Raw genomic sequence first — 5,249 nt, forward strand, 5'->3', positions numbered from 1 at the left:
TTATTGGTTCTACTTTCAATTTCAATATTGAAATAAATCCTTAATGTTGTAAGAAGTTGGTATTGCGTTTTTCATATTTTGCTCTTTACCTTTGAAATTTGAAATTTGATTAATATGTCGTAAATGCAACGATATCCCATCGCTGCCATTATGAAGCATTAATGCAATGAAGCCGAATCGACGCCAACAGTTGAAGTGGACGGATCTTGCCATAATCATAGCATTTCAACTGTCAACAGTCACACTGTTTGCATGTTGTATAAAGTCGATGGATATTCCCCTAATGCCAATCGCAAGAGACATTTGTCAACATCGGTTGCCCTCTCACAAACAGATTCAATGAATAGTCTGATAGAGGGATTCACTGGCATGTACAGAGAGAGGGATTCCGTCAAATTCACAGATAGATATTCAATGAATTTACAGGTATAGGGATTCAATTACATTTACAGAGGGATTCAGCGTCATTTACAGACATATTGATTCAGTAACATTCACAGACAGTGGGATTCAGTGACGTCTACAGACAGAGATTCAATGAATTTACAGATATAAGGAGTCAATGCCATGTACACAGAGATGGATTCAGAGGGATTCAGTGACATTAACAGACAGAGATTCAATGATTTCACGGGTACATGGATGTATTGGCAGGTACAGACAGAGGGATTCCATGACATTTACAGAGGGATTCAGTGGCATTTACAGACATATTGATTCAGGAACATTCACAGACAGAGGGATTCCCTGACATTTACAGGGGGATAATCAGTGACATTTACAGACATAGGGATTCAGGAACATTCACAGACAGAGGGATTCCCTGATATTTACAAAGGGATTCAGTGACATTAACAGACAGAGGGATTCAGTGGCATTTACAGAGGGATTCGCTGACATTTACAGGCAGATAGATTTAGTGACACTCACAGACAGACATTTAATGACATTCACATACAGAGAGATTCAGTGACATTCACAGACTGGGAAAATCAATGACATTTACAGAGGGATTCAAAGACATTCACAGTGGGATTCGGTGGCATTCACAACCAGATGACTTGACCTTGCGCTGAAGTTGTATTTTTACCCATACCCTTTCATTCTGTCCTACTACATTAAGGCCCTTCTACTTTACAAGTCTTTAGTTGACCTCAGACAGCAGATCATGTTGTCAAGCCAGACATGTTAATCCAAGGGACGTCACTCCACATAGAACGTCATTCCCGAAGAAGGAAGACCGTTTCAGATTGTCGGCGAGGTCCGACGAGCACGTGTTGTCAGTAGCTCTCGCCGTTTTTGTTGTATGGGGTCAGATATCGTTATATTTCCACGTTTCTGGTTGAAATATGATTAGTATATCAATAATAGGTTTATATTACAGTCAGGATCTTACTGGTGGCTTATCCTGTTATTGTGTTAAATTTTCGTTGTAGCACGGGCTTCTCTCGCCCGACGTGGTTGGTTTTAGTTTGGCTGACTGTTTTGGCGAGCTCGTTGTTTATTGAAAATCGCTTCAATATGGATAGCGATAGTGACGAGAATGGCAAGAATTCAAATGCAGTTGTCTTTGAAGAAAGCTCCACTGATGCAGAATTTGCAGAACATTACATCAACATGGTATAAAAAGGACCCCGAAAAGATCAAGACATAACTCACACTGAAACTATCATTTCTGATGTGACCATTAAATTTGTGGTACTAATTTTGACAGTTGACCCTAAAATAAATTATGTCCAATATCTTAATTCTGTGGCTCCAAAACTGTGATGTTGAATTCATAATAAAACTTGAAATTTGTAATCTTGTGATTCATTGTTAAACTTGAAATTGGTGATCTTGTGAATAGTGTTGTCTCTCCTCTACCCAGTATGGCTCCATTGGAGATACGTACTACACGAAGTCCCAAACATACAAGTGTCTATCTGCTGTTCCTGGTGTTCATGTACTTGTCAAATACATGGGAATAACATTTGACAAACAGCCAACTCCCCTAGCTCCAAAGGCTTCTTCACCATTGGTTCAGACTTTTATTTTCGGCTCTTCCCCTCAGACATTCATGAATTTTTTGTCCGTGGTTAATGCCCAATACTTCAAAGCGCCGCTTTTAGCAATATTCCAGCAATATCAAGGCGGGGGACACCATAAATGGGCTTCACACACTGTACCCATGTGGGGAATCGAACCCGGGTTCCGAAGGGATGCAGGCCTCAGGTATATACCACTTTTGCGAAACTCTTTAGGAACCAAGAATCATAATCAGGGCGAATCTGGGATTCGAACCCACAATCTTAAACTTCAGACACGCCAAATTGACTCACCTCCACACAGCGAATCGAACGGGGTCGACGACAGGGATACACGTTCCCTCCCTCGCTGTATCAAATTCAGCGTGTGAGGCATGTAAGGTATCGTTCTCAAACACCTGGTGTTATATGTAAAACAGGGAATTAATTGTAATCAGTATTGTTCATATACTTTTAAGTACTTTTAAATATTTTATTGTACATTTAATTTGTTTGTCACTTTTATAAAGACATGATAATTTGTTGCTGATGTGTTGATGCCTCGCATCAAAGTTCTTTTTTTTCTTCTTTTTTTTTGGTTTTTGTTGTTGTTTTTTGTGGGGGTTTTATGAAAGGGACATAATAAATGTTTTGTTGCAAAGCGGAAAAAGGAAGGATGCTTACAAAGTCAAAATCGAATAAAAAATCTGAAAATAGATAGGGAAGGAAATATGGCCCAAATGAGCGAACAACAAAGAGAGAGATTAAATACTGTATTCAAATGTGAACAGGGAACCATCATATTCAACAACCCGGCACATAATTAATTATTATCTATATTCACATCATTATTTGACAATTCTAGGGAAGTAATACTATGTTAATTACGACGAATAACCAGTTATGAGGCAGTAAAAGTGTATGGAATGATAAAAACGACTATGTTTTAATGTTATTATAATATAATATCCTATTAAGAAGATTAAGAAGATCCGACTGATGATACCCTTTTCTGTAACTTGATTGTAAATTTAGGTCCCTTTAGGTTACTTTTGAAACCTTCCGGTATTGTGACTGATTTTCACAAAGAGAAGCAACTGTTGTGACGTCTTAATAAATGAGTGAACCTTCAGCGACATTGAAAGCTGACAAGACCGTAAGCAGACACACATTGTGTGTAGCTACATAGGGTGCGGGTTACAATGAGACACACATTGTGTGTAGCTACATAAGATACGGGTTCAGACGAGACACCGTTAACTAGGACACACATTGTGTGTAGCTATATAAGGTGCGGGTTCAGACGAGACACCGTCAGCTAGGACACACATTGTGTGTAGCTACAGAGAGTGCGAGTGACGATGAGGCACCTTCAACCAGGACACACATTGTGTGTAGCTACATCAGGTGCGGGCTACGATGAAACACCGTCAACCAGAGCACACATTGTGTGTAGCTACATAAGGTTTCGGGTTACGATGGGCACCGTCAACCAGAGCACACATTGTGTGTAGCTACATAAGGCGCGGGTTACGATGGGCACCGTCAGCTAGGACACACATTGTGTGTAGCTACATAAGGCGCAGGCTAAGATGAGACACCTTCAACCAGGACACACATTGTGTGTAGCTACATAAGGCGCGGGTTACGATGAGACACCGTCAACCAGAGCACACATTGTGTGTAGCTACATAAGATTTCGGTTACGATGGGCACCGTCAACCAGAGCACACATTGTGTGTAGCTACATAAGGCGCGGGTTACGATGGGCACCGTCAACCAGGACACACATTGTGTGTAGCTACATAAGGCGTGGGTTACGATGAGACACCGTCAGCTAGGACACACATTGTGTGTAGCTACATAAGGCGTGGGTTACGATGAGACACCGTCAGCTAGGACACACATTGTGTGTAGCTACATAAGGCGCGGGTTACGACGAGACACCGTCAACCAGAGCACACATTGTGTGTAGCTACATAAGGCGCGGGTTACGACGAGACACCGTCAACCAGAGCACACATTGTGTGTAGCTACATAAGGCGCGGGTTACGATGAGACACCGTCAACCAGAGCACACATTGTGTGTAGCTACATAAGGCGCGGGTTACGATGAGACACCGTCAACCAGGACACACATTGTGTGTAGCTACATAAGGCGCGGGTTACGATGAGACACCGTCAGCTAGGACACACATTGTATGTAGCTACATAAGGCGTGGGTTACGATGAGACACCGTCAACCAGGACACACATTGTGTGTAGCTACATAAGGCGCGGGTTACGATGAGACACCGTCAACCAGGACACACATTGTGTGTAGCTACATAAGGCGCGGGTTACGATGAGACACCGTCAACCAGGACACACATTGTGTGTAGCTACATAAGGCGCGGGTTACGATGAGACACCGTCAGCTAGGACACACATTGTATGTAGCTACATAAGGCGCGGGCTCCGAAGAGACACCGTCAACCAGGACACACATTGTGTGTAGCTACATAAGGCGCGGGTTACGATGAGACACCGTCAACCAGGACACACATTGTGTGTAGCTACATAAGGCGCGGGTTACGATGAGACAACATCAACCAGGACACACATTGTGTGAAGCTACATAAGGCGCGGGTTACGATATGACACCGTCAACCAGGACACACATTGTGTGAAGCTACATAAGGCGCGGGTTACGATATGACACCGTCAACCAGGACACACATTGTGTGTAGCTACATAAGGCGCTGGTTACGATATGACACCGTCAACCAGGACACACATTGTGTGTAGCTACATAAGGCGCGGGTTACGATGAGACACCGTCAACCAGGACACACATTGTGTGTAGCTACATAAGGCGCGGGTTACGATGAGACACCATCAACCAGGACACACATTGTGTGTAGCTACATAAGGCGCGGGCTACGAGGGCCACCATCAACCAGGACACACATTCTGACAACCCGATCCTCAGCTTTCGGCTCTCACTACAAACATGAGATACAGGGAACCTTTTCTGCCACTGAATCCCTTTGCAATGGTAATCGGTTTCTAAAGTCTTTGACACCTTCGTTACAGGGAAGTAGCTCATTTCATGCCCAATAAAGGATGCACTCTCAGCAACATAAAAGATGTGAAAACCTTTACAACACAAACTTCTGTTCGTCAAGCTAATGCATGGTCACTATTTCCGCATCATAATGCTGTCAAATGCAGAAGGGGAAACTATTATTACCGCTAAATGTA

The sequence above is a fragment of the Haliotis rufescens genome, unplaced genomic scaffold (genome assembly GCF_023055435.1).
Source record: "Haliotis rufescens isolate VD_foot unplaced genomic scaffold, xgHalRufe1.0.p SCAF_2, whole genome shotgun sequence".
In the NCBI taxonomy this organism is placed as follows: domain Eukaryota; kingdom Metazoa; phylum Mollusca; class Gastropoda; order Lepetellida; family Haliotidae; genus Haliotis; species Haliotis rufescens.